This window comes from Perognathus longimembris, chromosome 2, assembly GCF_023159225.1.
Source record: "Perognathus longimembris pacificus isolate PPM17 chromosome 2, ASM2315922v1, whole genome shotgun sequence".
NCBI lineage: Eukaryota > Metazoa > Chordata > Mammalia > Rodentia > Heteromyidae > Perognathus > Perognathus longimembris.
In genome coordinates this window covers 116,436,296-116,454,055 of record NC_063162.1, presented here as the reverse complement: position 1 = coordinate 116,454,055, position 17,760 = coordinate 116,436,296, and the positions used below count along the sequence as shown (strand labels likewise).

General features: G+C 38.5%; 1 protein-coding gene across 3 annotated transcripts in view; it reads right to left on the bottom strand.

Annotated features, from left to right (window-relative positions):
* Window positions 1-17,694, bottom strand: part of Ankib1 (ankyrin repeat and IBR domain containing 1) — a 110,347-nt gene extending 92,653 nt beyond the window's left edge. The window contains exon 1 of one of the 3 annotated variants that reach the window (XM_048340003.1): window positions 17,222-17,694. The gene's annotated coding sequence lies outside the window, so the exon portion shown is untranslated. Of the gene's footprint in view, window positions 1-2,055; window positions 2,853-15,373; window positions 16,059-17,221 lie in introns of those variants that run through there. The other 2 variants (XM_048340002.1, XM_048340004.1) reach the window with 2 other exon arrangements.
* Between the last annotated feature and the right edge of the window lie 66 nt (window positions 17,695-17,760).

The following is a 17,760-nucleotide window of genomic DNA, read 5'->3' as shown; positions in this document are numbered from 1 at the left end:
CATTATTGAATATATATCTGAAGGACACTGAATCAATATACCAGAAAGACACCTGTATATTCATGTTTATTGCAACACTATTCACAAAAGCCAAATGATGGAATCACTGGAGTTGCCCAACAATGAATGAAGATGTATTTATGTGTATGTGTATATATAAATACACATTTACATGTTTAATATATATTTTATATATATACATTGTGCCATAAATATGAAATCAAGCTGAAAAAACAAAATATTATTTGTAGACTTAGAAGATATGCATATTTATGCACATATGTGTGTGTACAAACACATTTCAAATCTCTTTTTTTAAATGTATATCAATTAAGTTCACCTTCTGCTACAATGCTTTCTCGCCTCATCACAGAAACACTAGTCTGTGAAAGTGTGTGTGTGTGTGTTTATAAATGCAGAATAAGCCAGGCACAGAAGGCTCATGCCTGTAGTCCTAGCTACTCAGGAGCCTGAGATCTGAGGATCATGGTTTGAAGCCAGCTGGAAGTCCATGAGACTCTATCTCCAATTAACTACCAAAAAGCCAGAAATGATGCTGTGGCTCAAGTGGTAGAGCAGAAAAAGCTCAGGGACTAAGTTTATTCAAGCCTCAAAACCAGCACACATGTGCACGTGCATTCACACACACACACACACAAAAAAAAAAAAACAGAGAGAGAGAACAATTTAGCTATTCATTTTAGAACAGACAAAATAAGCAGTGGTTTGCTGACCACTGGTGGCTCACTCCTGTAATCCTACTCAGAAGGCTGAGATCTGAAGATCACAGTTTGAAGCCCAGTTTGAAAAGTCCCTGTGAGACTCTTATCTCCAATTAACCACCTGAAAACCGGCACTGTGGTGCAAAGTGGTAGAGCACTAACTTTGAGCAAAAGAGCTCAGGGACAGCGCCCATGCCTGAGTTCAAGCCCCATGACCAACCAAAACAAAGCAGTAGATAATAAGTAGCAAAAACCATATTTTTTAAAATTTACATGTACATTGTCCAAAAGAATATTTTATGTATCCAATAAAATAGTAAAGTTGTTGAGATGGTTTTATAATTCTTCATAGTTCTCATAGGTAAATGTAAACTTTTCTAATCCAAAACTAAGATATACAAGTAGAAAAATACAGAATCTAAATTATTTTAAAGAATATTTTTTCATGGAATTTCTTCAAGGTATATTTATTATATTCATGATGGTATAACTGAAAATATAAGTAACCTATATCTATATTATCAATCTGTTCATATTTTGCTGAAATAAAAACTATCAGCTAAGGCCCATTCAACATACTTTGGCATTCCAGTAGCTTTTAATACTAGTCTAAAAACAGTATGAAACTAGAGATATGTTGAGAGTAACAGTTCTTTCATGCTCATGTGTTCTTTCCCTAGCAAAGAGCACTGTTTCAATATTCCTGTTATCTATACCAGGAATAGCACCAAATCTAAAAAGAAAAACTGGGTGGTTAGGGATTTAGCTCAATAGAAGAGTACTTGCCTGGCAAGTACAGGGCCTTTAGTCTGGTCCTCAGCTCTACAAAATATCATCATCATCATCATCATCATCATCATCATCATCATCATCTGTAATGTTCCTATTTTCAATAGGTTCAGACTTCAGACAAAGAATAGAAGTCAGTCCCAAGAAAATAACAGGTTTCTTACTATGTAAGGAAGATGTGAAGCATGACCAATACCCTTTTTAACAAGTTCTCACTGATCTTTATACAAACAAAACTCCCAAAATAATCGTAAAAGTGAACTAAATAAATAAAACAAGTATAAAGAAAAAAATCCAAATAGATAGCTGAATTCTGTTCCTTGAAGAAATGCAACTTTATTACAGATCTATTAGATAAAGTGTAGACAAAAGACTACAAAGACTGAAGCTGAAGTGAAAGGAAGCTACTTCTCCATGATAGAAAGAGCAAACAGTTCATGGGAACTGGATTTTCCTCTCAAATAATAGTTTCTCTGGCATCATCCCAAAGAATCAGGACTGAGATAATAATTAACCAAAACATAGTCTTATTACAACTGCTTACCTCTTGCCATCTGCCCCAATATTTTCTCTATTTCAATCTAGTGTATGTTAGTATCCAGAAGGTGGGCCCAAATGTTTGATGTCCATCTTCCCAATTTGCCATGTTGACTAAAATCCTTTCTACCATTATTTCTCCACTATCTGTGATTACAAAACAGTATTTTAAGATACCCTCTCCCTGAAACCTGGTCCTCTACTCTAGAACTCTGGTTACAAATACAACTTTGTTTTCAACCTTCTCTTGTGGGTTGTAGTTAATTTCATCCATTTTTTTAAAAGCTCTCCCACACATAGTAGAGAAGAATGTGAATGATCAGAATATATTCTAGACATGCGTGGAAATGTAGCAATGTAATCCATCCCCTTCAGTATAACTAATATACGCAAATAAAAAAATACATTTTAAAACACTAAAATCAAAACCCAACCTTTTCAGGTTTTCTCTATCAGAGAAAGCACATCTCATCTAAAGCACAAAACACATAAAAGGAATTGTGAGCTATTTTTAAATTCTAGTGGTTGTATACAATTAATCATTCTAGAGGTATGGGAGAGAAAGAAATTAATTTCATACGGTAGTTGACAGCAATACCAAGTTCCCAAGAACTTCTTAGGAATGAAACTCTTAAGCTCCACCCAGACATACTGAATGGAAAACTCTAGAGGTGAGGTCCAGCCACATGAGGATGAATAACCCCTTGAGATGATTTTGATACACGCTAAATTGTTAAAGAACCTCTGGCTTAGAGCATTAGGGCTCAATTTTCTCAAGGAATCATCAGATAAACTTTTATTCACAAGGGTAACTGCTGGTAGGCAATGCAGAAGACCTGCAAATTCAAAGATCTTTTAGGCTCAATTGTTGATTCGAGCACTCATTTGATTTAATTTTATAATGAAGAAGCTACAGTATTAGTAAGATGCCTCATCTGATGATAAATATTATGTATTTAAAATATAAACTTAAGAACTGGAACTATATGTTTTGGGGGCTTTTTTGGTGCTGACTCTGAAGCTTGAACTCAGGGTCTGGGCCCTGTCTCTGAGCTTATCTACTCAAGGCTGACACTCTACCATTTAAATCACTGCTCCAATTCCAGCCGTTTGGTGGTTCACTGGAGATAAAGAATCTCAGACTTTCCTGCCTGGGCTGGCTTCAAATTGTAATCCTCAGTTCTCAGCTTCCTGAGTAGTTAGGATTACAGACATGATCCACTGTCACCTGGCTAGAAATTACATACTTACAATTATATGTGTATACATATGTAACTTTATATATCTCTATTTCTTTGCATTATCTTATACAAATATCAATAAAATGTACTTAATATTAAAATAGATTTTAATATGTTAGAAGAGATTCCATTCATTCCTGATTGCACATGAAGTATATTTTCCCTATTAAAACCAGGTTAATTTTAATAAAGGACAAATCTGATATTTCCCAATTCTACTCTAGAATTTTCCAATGGCTCCTGGGCATAAAGAAAATTCCCTGCCAAGACTAATATTTATCTCTTCACAAACTATCTTTTATAATCCAGCTGACTATTGAACTAATAATAAAGTTCCTGGATACTCTTTCCAACTCCCAAAAGTTCTTCCTGAATAAGAAAACTCCTATAGGTCATTAAGATTTCAAAAGTCATTTTCTGTGTCAAGTTCCCTAATTATAGCTCTTTGACTCTTCGACATTCTGTTTCTCTAACTTCAGAGTACATTCAATTTAAAAACTAAAACTATAATTAAATATGTATCGGTTTCCCCTGTTATGTGGCAAACTCCTTGAAGACAAGGACCACACTACATTGTTGTTTCTTACTTTTTATTTTCCAGTGCTAGAGATGGAACCTAGGATCTTATACATAGTAGTCATGTACTCTGCCACAAAGCCACATTCAGATTTTGTTTTTATTTCTTGGTAGTACAATACTGGCACAAGAATTGGGCTAGAAGTCAGGGCCTCTAGTTCTTACTTGTCTTTTTTGTTCATGGCTGGTGCTCTGCTACTTGTGCCACATCTTAACTTTTTGCTGCGGATAATAGTCTCCAGACTTGTCTGTCTCAGCTGGCTTTGAACCACAATTCTCAGATCTTAGCTTCCTGAGTAGCTAGGATTATAAACATGAGCCACCAGTTTTCAGTATATTGTTTTTTGTGGGTTTTTTCTTTCTTTCTTCCTTTTTTTTTTTTTGCCAGTACTGTGGCTTGAACTCAGGGCCCGAGCACTTTCCCTGGCTTCTTTTTGCTCAAGGCTAGCACTTTACTACTTGAGCCACAGCACCACTCTGGCTTTTTCTGTATACGTGATGCTAAGGAATTGAACTTCACGTATAACTTGGCAAGTACTCTACCACTAGGCCATATTGCCAGTCCCAGTATATTCAGTTTTATACTCACTGCTTACCACACTTATTGCATACATAAAACTTATATTGAACATGATTTATTGAACACAGTGATAAACCTATTTCCAAAAGTTTTCAACTTGTTTACTTCCCGTCAGCTTGTTAAAAAATAAAAATAGTAACATAGTAATCCAATGGGTTATAGAGAATACTTTCTGATGCCTTCTGAAGATACACTTATTATGATACCAAAAGTAAAATCAGCACTACTTTTTCAAAGAAAAGAAAACTCATTGCACAAGAACTTGTTATTCTAAGAAGCAGCCTGTGTCTTGGCCCTCACTCCAGAGAACACATTCACCAAAGGCATGAATGAAAGAAGAATTAGAAAGAAGCTGCTATTCAGCCTGATATGTCACCTCAGAAGCACAAGACTGGCCGGATAGATAAGTGAGGCTGTATTCCATAACACAAAGTCACCATCCGGGACATCCACCTCTACTCACACTTGAGGAAAATAGTCTATTCTCCCTCCTTTTTGTGTGGTGATAGGTATGGAACCCAGGGCCTCAAAATGAGAGGCAAGCATTCTTACTTTGCTATGCCTCCTAACCTATTTTTTTGTGTTTGGAGATAGGGTCTCCCTATGTTGCTTAGGCTGGTATCAATTCCAGGGCTGAAGTTGTCATTCTGCCTCAACTTAAGTGTCTAGAACTATAGGAAGGTGCCAACTTACATACCTCTCCCTAATTTATTTATATAACTCATCTTTAAAAAAAAGAATTCTGAAGCAACTAAACACAATTCTTATTCCACAGCAAAGATAGTACAAAGTTAGAAGAAAATCTAGGAAGAAGTTTGTCTAACCTACATCAGAGAGATAATTCTCAAGACAGGAACTTCAAGTCATAGAGAAACAGACATAAATGATTACATGAAATGCAAAAACAGAACCTCATGGCTAATACCAAAAACCAAACCAAAACCAAAAGACTAAAAAGAAGCATGTTTTCAAATTAAGGATTATACCCACACAAAAGCAGCACAACTGGTAAGGAAAAAACTCCAACAGAAAAAAAGCTGAGGAAAGTTATAAATAAATATTCAAAACACTAAAAACCAAAACAACCAATAAGTATTTCTAAAGATGCTTATTACCATTGCTACTTGACAATAGTTCATGCATATAATCCTAGCTACTAAGGAGGCTGAGAACTGGAGTGCATATTACAATTCAAGGTCAGCCAGGGAAAACCATTTGAGACCCAATCTCAACCCAACAGCTATGCATGGTAATACATGTATGCACAAAGCATAAATAGGAGATCCTGGTTTCACACCAGGCTGGTCAAAAAGTGAGACCCTATTTTAGGAATGAAGTAGAGCAAAAAGTACTGAAGAACAGCTCAGGTGGTAGATCACCTGCCCAGCAATTGTGAGGCCCAGCTTGTACCAGGGACTGGGGGGCAGGGGGTTGAGGAAGCTTAGCCTCAGAAGAATTAAGCACCTTAACAAGTTGGGGAGGGGTGTTTTTCTCTTTCATTTTCTTGAAAAGGAAAAGCATTCAGTGATGGTCAATCTGTTCAGGAATAGTCATTTTCAGATATTAACGGTAACTATAAGAACTATGTCAGTAGTACTCAAATTAGATCAATGTATGTTTTATATGCTTTATATTCTATATAGTTTATACTTTATATTACATATATATATAAATACATGTACATTTCAAAGTAGACAGCTAAAGATTAGTTTGGTGTCCAAATGAACATAATGTGATATCAGTTGTCTATTGCTCCAGAACAGGCCATTCTAAACTTCAAGTTTTAAAACTATATTACTTCTCACAATTCTGTAAGTTGACTTTAGATTTCCTGCTGGGGTTATCTCTGGTTCTTCGGCAGTGTATGCAGCTATCAGTTGATCTAGGAGGTTCATACTTTAGTGTTTCCTGGTTGGCTATCAGAGGGGTGTGTTTGTTCTCCTATAATGGGCATCTTCTTCTCCCATAGGTTAGACCAACTTGCTATAGGAAAGTACTCTTAGAGCCCGCTAAAGGATTTGGTTCCAGAGCTCACATTACTTCTACTATATTCATGGCCAAAATAAACACAAAGTAGAGACTCAAGAGATAAATAGATTCTACTTCTTGATGGAAACAGCAACAAAGGCACACTGAAGAAGGAATGCACACTAGGATAGAAGAAATTTATATAATCACTAAATACTCTACCAGGTAAGCAGAGGTTATATGTCTGGATAGATACATGCATTCACACATATACATATACAGACCCACATACACATACAGAAAGGAATTGTTATATAGACTGAGGTATGTATAACAATTTAAAGATATGCTAAGGAAAACACAAAACATCAACCAAGTTGTAGTAATGTTACCAATCATGTGAGGGAAATCGTGCATATATGTTTCACATATATTTGTGTTTTAAAATCCCTAGGATACGGGCTGGGGATATAGCCTAGTGGCAAGAGTGCCTGCCTCGGATACACGAGGCCCTAGGTTCGATTCCCCAGCACCACATATACAGAAAACGGCCAGAAGCGGCGCTGTGGCTCAAGTGGCAGAGTGCTAGCCTTGAGCGGGAAGAAGCCAGGGACAGTGCTCAGGCCCTGAGTCCAAGGCCCAGGACTGGCCAAAAACAAACAAACAAACAAAAAAAAAAATCCCTAGGATATATTTAAAAGCAAACTACATACTGTAACATGGAAAGAAGTCAATAATGCTTGCTGAGAAGGTAGGGCAATGAGGACAAGGAAGTAACACTACTAGAGGTTGGCCAAATAGCCTTCAGTTGAAGACCAGGGATATTTTGAAGGACAGAGAAATGCACAAACCTAGAAGTCAATACATAGTGGCACAAGGGAAGATGCAAGTAGCAGATGGTCTATATGGCACAAAACACTGAGAAAGTAAGTAAAACAACTGGTCAAATGGTGAATATATTTAGGCTAATATCAAGTTAGTTTCCTGCTGAAAGAGAAAGTATTTATATACATGAAAAGGGAATGCTTCAAAAGAATTCTGGTTACTGGGCTGGAACTACAGAAACAAACTTATGATTTTATAATGAAAACACACAGATACAGAAATAATTCCAGTTGTAGGACTATGTGTGTAATGTGTAGGTATGTATGTACAAATCACACACACACACACACACACACACACACACACACACACAACTAATTTTGTCCAGTCCAAGTAGCAATGAGAAAACTAAATCCCAGACCTTTCTTTTTAAAAACCAACTTTTACAAAAATGAAAAGCAAACCATTTCCTTGGAGAAGTGGTTGATTTCAGGACTACACAGCAAAGCACAAGATGATCCAGGAACAGCTTATTCTGCCAAAGTCATAAGGAAATGCGCAATGAATGAGATAAAAGCATGATAAATGGGCATGGAAACCAGCTTAAAGGGGCTCCCTCTGGCTAAATTGGGACAATTTACAAAATAAATGGTAACGGTAATAAATCACAATGTATCACATAAAGAAAATCCACAGATTTTATAATGTGGAAGGAATAATGGAAACAAGTATCATCTAGCAATCACAGAAGTCATCAATTATTTAAGTCATCAATGACCCTTACTGAAGCTAGTGTATGAAGGTTTGATAAGAATCCAGGTACAAGCACAATTTAGGAAAATGCCTCCAGAAAAAAATAATCAAAGGGACACACAAAATGGCTTTGTTAATTAACATTACTGTTAGTGATAGAATTTAACACTATATGTCTCAGAATGCAATGCACTGAAAGGAGCACAGTGCCTTTTCTGTGGGATACCTACCCTGAAAATATCTGACTAGAGTCATGAGGAAATACTGCACAGATCTAAGGTTGGGGTCATCTTACAGAATGCAAGGCTTGCACTCTCTAAAGTTTCCAAGGACATGGAAAAACCAAGACAACTGAGGCAGTTATGACAATCAAACATAACATGTATTCTTAGAGGACTGTAGGAATGTTTTAAGAAGTAGAAACTGTAGTGAAGGACAATAAGATACTAAGTATGAACTTGTTTAGGTTTAAGGCAAGATCAATATTGTGTGTGTGTGTGTGTGTGGAGTGAGACAGACAGACAGACAGACAAACAGACACAGATAGACAGAGAAAGACAGAAAAAACAGGCAATGGAAGAAATGCAGCAAAATACTACAATAAAGCCAGACGCCGGTGGCTCAGGCCTATAATCCTAGCTACTCAGGAGGCTGAAATCTGAGGATTGAGGTTCAAAGCTAGCCCGGGCAGTAAAGTCTGTGAGACTATTATCTCCAATTAACTGCCAGAAAACTGGAAGTGGCACTGTAGCTCAAGTGGCACTATGGCTCAAGTGGTGGAGTACTAGCTTTGAGCTAAGAGCTCAGGGACAGTGCCCAGGCCCATAGTTCAAGCCCCATGACTGACAAAAACAAACAAAAAACAGCAATAAAAGTAATTTGGGCTAGGTGCTGATGGCTCACACCTACTAAGGAGGCTGAAATCTGAAGATTGCAGTTTGAAGCTAGCCTGAGCAGAAAAGTCTGTGAGAAAATTGGAAGTGGAGCTGTGGCTGGTCAGGGACAGAGCCCAGGTCCTGAGATCAAACCCATGATGACCAAAAAAGTGATCTGGGTGAGTGGGGATACCTAGGTTCTTTATACTATTTTGAAGTTTTTTGCGTGAAGCTGAAATTATTTCAAAATTATTTTTAAAAACTCAAATAAATATGTGGTATAGAAAAAATATGAATCATCTATTGTTTGTAGCCAGTAAATAGAATAAAACCCTAGTGTTGTATATTTACATACCTCCTTTGTCCATACTCTGAGGGGATATATTAACAAGGAAGGCAATATTTTTATACCTTTTGGAGAACTAAGAACATTACATGAACTTTTCAGCCATGGGTTATAAGTGAGTACTTCATAGGTCAATGAACAAAGAAATCTTGACTTGTTCATCTTTGCAGTCCCAGCACTTAACAAGATTATAATTTTGTCATGGCTATGTCCTGAAAAGAAATTCTACTCACTCTCTCAATACTGTTCCATGAGGAAAAATAAAATAACTTGAGTAATGTCAGTATTTGACTACCCTTAAAGGGAAGGGCTATGCTTTCCAACTTAAAATATAGGTCAGTTTGAGACAGAAAAAAAAAAAAATCAAGTGAAGCTAGCCATAGTGGCTCTGAATGCCTACAATCCCAGCTACTTGTGACAGGAAGATGAAGAGAATTCCTGACCAGCCCATGAATTCCAAAACAAAATATAAAAGGGTTGGAGCACGGCTAAAACAAAATCTAAAAGAGACTGGATAAGACTCAGTGGTAAAGTGCATGTCTGACATATCAGAAGCTCTGGGTTCAATCACTTGTATACTGAAAAAAAAAAATCAAGTATCACTACTGCTTTCAATACTTAATTATCTACTCTATAATCCTGTAACTAGATGCAAAAGGCATTAGCCTAAGGCACAGCAAACTATTAACAAAAAAAAGTAAAATAAAGTTTGACAAAATCCAACATCCTCTTATGATAAAAGCTCTAGAGAAGCTAGGAACAAAGGGCTATTATAACAAACCAACAGCAAACATCATACTACTGAAAAACTAGAAACATTTCCTCTAAAATCAGAAATAAGGCAAAGATGTCCACTCTTTGCCCTTATTTTTTCAATATAGTACTGGAATTCCTAGTCAGAGTAATAAGGCAAGACAAAGACATAATGGAATCCAGATAGAGAAGGAAGAAGTCAAACTATCCCTCTTTGCAGATGGCATAATTCTCTATATCTAAAGGTCCCTACACACTCTACTCTCAAGGTCCTAGAGCTGATAATGTGACAAAGTAGGAGGATATAAAATCAGCCCATGAATATTACTGGCTTTTTTGTATATCAACAAGTAGAGAGGGAAAGCAAGAAAACAATTCTGTTTGAAATAGCTTAAAAAATACCTAGAAATAAACAAAACTAAGGAAATGAAGGACCTCTATAGATGAAAACTATAGAACTCTGAAGAAAAAAGTTGAAGATATCAGGAAGTAGAAAGACTTCTTATGTTCTAGAATGTGAAATATTAATACCATGAAAATGGTCATACTTCCAAAGGCGATCTACAAATTCAAAGTACTTCCCATCAAAATCCCAATGTCATTCTTCATAGAGTTAGAGAAAACAACCAAAAATTAATATGGAACCATAAAAGACCCTGGGTTGCCAAAGCAATCTTGTGCAAAAAATAGTAATAATGCTGTAGGTATCACAATTCCAGGCTTACTACAGACTTAGAGTAACAAAAATAGTTTGGTACTGGAATAAAAATAGGCCCAAAGGCCAACGAAACAGACTAGAAGAACTAAAAATAAACCCATATACCTATAGCCATCTGATATTTGATGAGCCAAAAATATATGTTGGAAAAAAGCCTTTTCAACAAATGGTGTTGCGAAAACTGGACATCCATATGCAGAATGCTAAAAAAAAAAAAAAAAAAAAGTATTCTTATTGTAATATGGAGGTTAGATCAGGCCAGTGCCATCACTGACTGTTGAGGGGTGTCAGATTGACTCCATCTCAGTTAAAGAGAACAGAAGCTGACTCCATCTTCACTAAGCTCTCCCCCGCCCCAGAGCCTCAGGGTTGGGAGTGTGCCCTATCTGCTCAGAATCCAGGGAAGTTCCCCTTCACTAAGATAAGATTGTGTAACTGCTTGACCATCTGAGTTGTGGAAGGTTCAAGGAACATACAAGGTTAAACCTGTGCCCTCCCATGAGTAGGTGTATCCACCTGTATCATGGGAACCCCACCAAATCCATGCACCAATTCTAACTAGAATGATAGGTTGGTTCAAACAGATAGTATGAGACAGACTGTAACTCCATTGGACACGTGTGTGTGACCTAGCATGCTCTGTAAGTGTTGTAACCTCATTGGCCACCTGCTTGTGGCAGGTTTGACTATGTGATGTTTGCCTTTATAACCAGGCCTGAAAGGCCTCATGTGGTCACAGTTTCAGCTCCCAAGTCTGGGCTGCGACCCTGGCCAGTCGGTTCGCTTTTTACTTCCCCAATAAATCCATCCTTTTATCATCTTTTTGCTGGAGAATGAGTGGTGGACTCTAGGAGGAACCAGGAATCCCTTCTGCTGGGGGGGGAGGGGGGAGTGACTCCATTACACTTATCACCTTCTACTAATATCATTCCAAAGTGGGTCAAAGATTTAAATGTAAGACCTGAAACGTTGAAACTACCACAGGAAAGGAATAAGAGAAACAGAACTTAAAATGGCATGGGCAGGAACTTCTTAAGAATTCCGGGAGCTCAACAAATGGGATTCATAAAGCTAAAAAGCTACTACACAGTAAAGGACATAGTTATTAAGCTAAAAAGACTACCGCATAGGATATCTTTTCCAGCTATCAATCTAACTAAGACCTATATATCCAGAATTTACAAGGAGATTAAGATAAACCTTAAAGAGTCAATAAATCAAATAGATGAACAAAGCAGCTGAACAGACACTTCTCAAAAGAAGTGGCCCATAACACAAGAACACAACATCTCTGGTCATAAAGGAAAACTCAAATCAAAAAAACACTGAGACTCCATCTCACCAAGTAAGAATGGCCATCATCAAGAATATAATCAAACATTGTTGGTGGTGGTGATAGGGAAGTGAGGTAAAAGAAACCCTATTACACTGCTGGTGGGAATGTAAATTAGTGCAACCACTATGGAAGGCAGTTTGGATATTCCTGAAAGAAACTATAAATATAAGACTATAAATATAAAAACAACTAAACACAAACTACCTTACATTCCATCAATACCATCAGGCATTTATCCAAAATATTACAAGTCAGGATATAATAAAGATACTTGCACCCATGTTTTGCTATACTATTCACAATAGTCAAATTATGAAAACAGGGGGCTGGGGATATGGCCTAGTGGCAAGAGAGCTTGCCTCATATACATGAGGCCCTGGGTTCGATTCCCCAGCACCACATATACAGAAAACGGCCAGAAGTGGCGCTGTGGCTCAAGTGGCAGAGTGCTAGCTTTGAGCAAAAGGAAGCCAGGGACAGTGCTCAGGCCCTGAGTCCAAGGCCCAGGACTGGCCAAAAAAAAAAAAAAAAATTATGAAAACAGTCCCGATGTCCTACAATGGATTAATCAAGAATATTGGGGGAGGGGGGTTTACACACACATTTAATGGAATTTCACTCATCCATTAGGAAGAACAGTATGTCATTTAAAATTACAGGGATGGGCTGGGGATATAGCCTAGTGGCAAGAGTGCCTGCCTCGGATACACGAGGCCCTAGGTTCGATTCCCCAGCACCACATATACAAAAAACGGCCAGAAGCGGCGCTGTGGCTCAAGTGGCAGAGTGCTAGACTTGAGCAGGAAGAAGCCAGGGGCAGTGCTCAGGCCCTGAGTCCAAGGCCCAGGACTGGCCAAAAAAAAAAAAAAAAAAAAAAAAAAAAAAAAAAATTACAGGGAAATGGATGACCTGGAAAAAAAATTATGTTAAGTAAGTAAGTCAGGCTCAGAGAGGCTGAACTTTTCTCTCATATGTAGAAGTTAGATCTAAATTGTAAACATAAATGAAAACAGGGTCACATATGTGTATGTATATACATGTATGTATATACATGTATATGTATATACATATATACATACATACATATACATACATACATATGTATGTATATACATACACATATTGACTAAGGTACGTGAAAATGGAACCAGGTAACTTGGGGTTGGGAGATATAGAGAAGAACAAAGGAAGGGGTGACACAGATCAAGATGCATCATATTCATAAATTAACATGTTGAATTACAAAAAACGAATTAAAGACAACTGAATAAGTATAAACAAATGAAGTTTTGGGAGAAGAGTTGATAGTGGAAGACTTTCTTTTTTAAAAATAGGGGAAGGAAGGAGGAAATGAGAGAGGAGAAAGGAAAAAGGGAAGAAGGGGAAGACAGGCTGGCTGGAGATGTAGCTCTTTGGTACAGCATTTGCCAGCATATACGTAGCCTGAGATCCACTGCTAGCACCACAAGAAAGCAAGTGTGAGTCTGAAAAGTTATTAGATTGAACTCTATCTAATCACTGACAAGCCTTATATCTTACTAATAACAGAAGAGTAATATTATTGTTAAATCTAAGGAATACATTGTTAACACAGAAACTAAACTCCCAAGCTTTAGTTGTCAAAAAGTCAAAATATTCAAAAGCTGAAGGGACTTAACAAAGCCTAATAATCTACCATTCCTAGAGAATACACACTTTTAAATACATTTTAGCACACATTTTTAGTACGTTTTATAGGCTCTTAGTCCTGCTGATGAAGCTGGACAACAAAATTATATACAGTTGAAGATCTATTGTCTATTTGTCTTAATGAGTTAGCACATTTACCTATTTCAAGTGCTATTGGAGAATTAAAGAACTGTTTCTACTATATTAAAACTTCTTCCCCTTGGAAAAAGAAAAATGGAGAGTAAATAACTTCAAAATATATTGCAATTATATAGGAAGTCAGCATAGGGAGCTCAACAAAAGCTGCTGAACAATAGGGTGAATGGGAAGAAGAAAGCAATAGAGATGTTTGCTCTGAGTAAGGTTCAGTATATGCACATCTGAAGCAAAATGGTGCAGCTTCTTGATGCAACTAATACACACTGAAAACAAATGGCAGGAAAGTGAGGCAGGCAACACTGAGGGTGGTAGTGCCACTGGCAAGAAGGAAGGCTAAGGAGGATGAAAGAGGATGAATATAGTAGAAATAGTTTGTTTGCACATATAAAAACAGAACTATGAACTTGTAATCCTAGCTACTCAGGAGGGTAAGATCTAAGGATCTCAGTTCACAGCCAGTCAAGGAATAAAAGTGTGTGAGACTTTATTCTCTAATTAACCATCACAAAGCCAGAAGTGGAATTGTGACTCAAGTAGTGCTAGCCTTGGATGAAAAAGCTAAGAGAGAGCATCTGGGCCCAGAATACAAACTCCAGTGTTCATATTAGATTTATTAACCAATAAATAATTAATAAAAACAGAATAATGAAACCTACTGAAAATGTTTGGAAACTTGGCAATAGCCTAAGAGAATGATAGAAGAGGTAAGTTGTATACTTGGAAATGTTACAAAGGAACCCTCTTACACATCTAAAGTATGCTTACAAAGAAAAAACTTCCTCACCTGTTCTAGAATATTACTGAATGAAATGAAATTGAGTCATAAATTTAAATGAAAACAAAAGACTTCTTAAGACTGTTTTTAAAAATTACGTGTAACAACATATGACACTGAGCATGACTAGCACAAATTAAGCACATCATATTGCATTTATTGTGCTTATTTTTATTGAAGAGCTTCAAAGAGACCCTGTAAAAACATTTTTTGTTGTCGAGGTTGGTGGGGTATTTGTTCAGTTTGGTTTGATTTTTGGTAGCTTGCGGGTTTTGAACTCAGGACTGCATTGGCTTGACAGTTACTCTACCACTGGAGCCATGCCCAAGACCTTTATTGTTTGGAGAGGGGTTCAACCTTTTTGCTTGAGGCTGGCCTCAGACTGTGATTTTCCTACCTATGCCTCCCAAGCCACCAGGCTAGCCCAAGAATTTTTAAATCTATTAGAGAAATCTAAAAAGGCAGATGGGTAGAATCACAGACAAATATCTAGACTGGCAAATTTAATGAAGAAAGGAAATTGTGATACATTTATCTTGTAGGTCTACAAAGTAACTGAGCTTCCACAAAGATACTTCATAAAGGTTTTTTTTTTAAAAAATGACCATGAAAATTATTTGTTTAAATTATCTACAAGTAAGTTGTAAATACACACTTCATTTTCACAAGTTTGAAAATATACCCAGAAAAAGAAAGACAACTCTCTTAAAGTGGGTACTACCACAGGAGTACTAATGACTTTCAAAACTTACCTCCCATGTCTCAGCAGTCACCTGTCACCTGTTATAGCTCTCATTTGGAAGCTGGTCTTCAAGACTTCAGAACCCTTTCATTTTATAAATAAAAATCCTCAGAGCTATTGGTAAAGAAGCAAATGGAATAGAAAAATATGGTCCTCCCTGCCCCAAGAATAAGAGGAACCAATGGACTTATCTTTTTTCTTTTTAAAAATTCCAAGTTAATACCTATCAGCTTATTACAACTTCCTAATCTTGTTGTTCAGAAGCTGATCAACTTCATAGAAAACAAAAGCCACACCCTAATAATTTGCTCAACTCTGCACAGTGCTTGGCATCTCTGCCAAGTACATTTCCAAAGAGGCAGATGAAGCTACATACATCATGTAAGGTTACAGATCAAATAACAGCACAAAATCAGCTGCCCAAAAGAGGTTTTGATGGGGGGAGAGGGGAGGCAGGCAGGAGTTGGGGGGTATGAACACTAAATTCATCGTTCTTAATAACAGTGTTTGTCAAGCAATACAATTCATCAAGACTACCATACTACATCACAGAGTAATTTACAAAAATAACAATGAACCTACAAAATACAGAATAATTTTCTTAAGTTTTCATTTGTTTTCTGTGATGCCTTGAAGTAGTTATATGCATGAAGGCACATCAAAGCTATTGTCCAATCATTGACAGCATTAAAATATTTTAATCTAATTTCTGGAAAGTTCTGGAGCAGCAGTTTACAAAGCAATTCAAATTATAATGAGGGAAAATGTCTAGTCAAAAATCTAAAAATACACATTGGAGATATTTACAGTTAATTAAAAAACTAGTATGCAGAAAGCTTTGCATAGGCGCAAAGATGTGTAACATTCATGGATTGTTTGATACAAATTAATAAATTACCTGAAATTAAAGATTGTAATGTATAATAATGTAAAATGTAATCTGACAGTTTTTTAAAAATCACTTCAAAGTATTTTTAAGCTCCATTATGTCTCCACTAACAAAGCAAACGATTTAATATAAGGATTGTCACCTTCATATACAAATATTCACTCTTGTAAATTAAGAACCAACTGTAAATCAGAATACCAAAAATCATCTAAACGTAGCTAAAACGACTATTTGAAATGCCAGACTTATTCTCGCATTCATTTGTCAGATCTACTGGTAACGCTTTGCTTTTCGGGAATGGGTGTTCTTTTCAACACAAGGTAGTTCAATATGCCATTCCAAGTGAACCGAGCTTATAGACTAATTCTCAAGATCTCCACAGAAGAGGCTTAATTACAGCTCCACCTCCAATTTCCTTCGACTCACAGAGCCACACAGAGAAAAGAGTTCGTTCATATAGGGAGAGGAATGAGGGTACAGGGAGTGCCCATTCTTTTGTTTTTGGTGGCAGAAGCAGCAAAAATAAAGGTTCGCTGTAGCCAACTGCACCTATCCCCACCCATTACAACCCTGCAGAGTACTTTTAGCCCATCCACTCCCCTGTCTCTTAAGATCGTGAGGTCCATAGAACCCGAGGCTTTCCACATCTCAAAAATGGGCCAGGAAAGCTGTGCGCTCTCGGGTACGGGGAGAAAAACGAGGGAGGGCACCAAACCCTCTTGAGGGCAGATAGATAGGGAGGATGCGCCCTGGAAAAGCAGGCGTCTTCCAGGAGCTGAGCCCTGAGGGGCAGACGGAGCATGGTGCCCAAGCACAGATGGAGACTTTGGAGCGACAGTGCTTGAGAAGGCAAGAAAGGCAGCTCCCAGGAGACTCGGGAGGGCGTGAACTAGGCAGCCTTGAACTCACACCTCAAAATGGACTGAGACAGTCCCATAAACCCACCCGTACCGCGAAGCTGAGACTTACGGTGACTTCTTCAGCCGAGAGCCAGGGTCAGGGAGACCCCCGTCGGTCTGCAGCTCCGCCTCTCCCCCTGAGCCGGCGACCTCAGGTCCCCTCCCCGCCCCACCCACCCTGACGAGCGCCCCTTCCTCGCCGGCCAGGGATGCCCGGGCTGCCCGGGCGGAGACTGCAGGCTGGGTGCCGAGGGCGCGCCCTGGAGGCCCGTGCGAAGCCCGGCGCGAGCCGAAGACGCGCGGCGAAGCTCAGAACCGGCGGGCGCCCCCCATCCTTCGCGGGCCGCCGCACCGCCTCTCTCCGGGGAGGGGAAGAGGGGGCGGTGGCTCTTGCCTCCGCCTCGCGGTCAAGTCCAGCTCATGCTCGAGCCTGGCGCGCGCGCACAGCCCCCGCCGCCCTCCTCCCCTCCCCTGCCTCGGGCTGTGTCGCGGACGCTCCCGCCGCCGCCACCGTCTGCGAGAAGCTCGTCGCCGACCCTACAGGAGTGGCACCACAGGCAAATAGCAGCAGGAACCGAGGCACTTAGGCTCCTGACCCGGAAGCTCTTC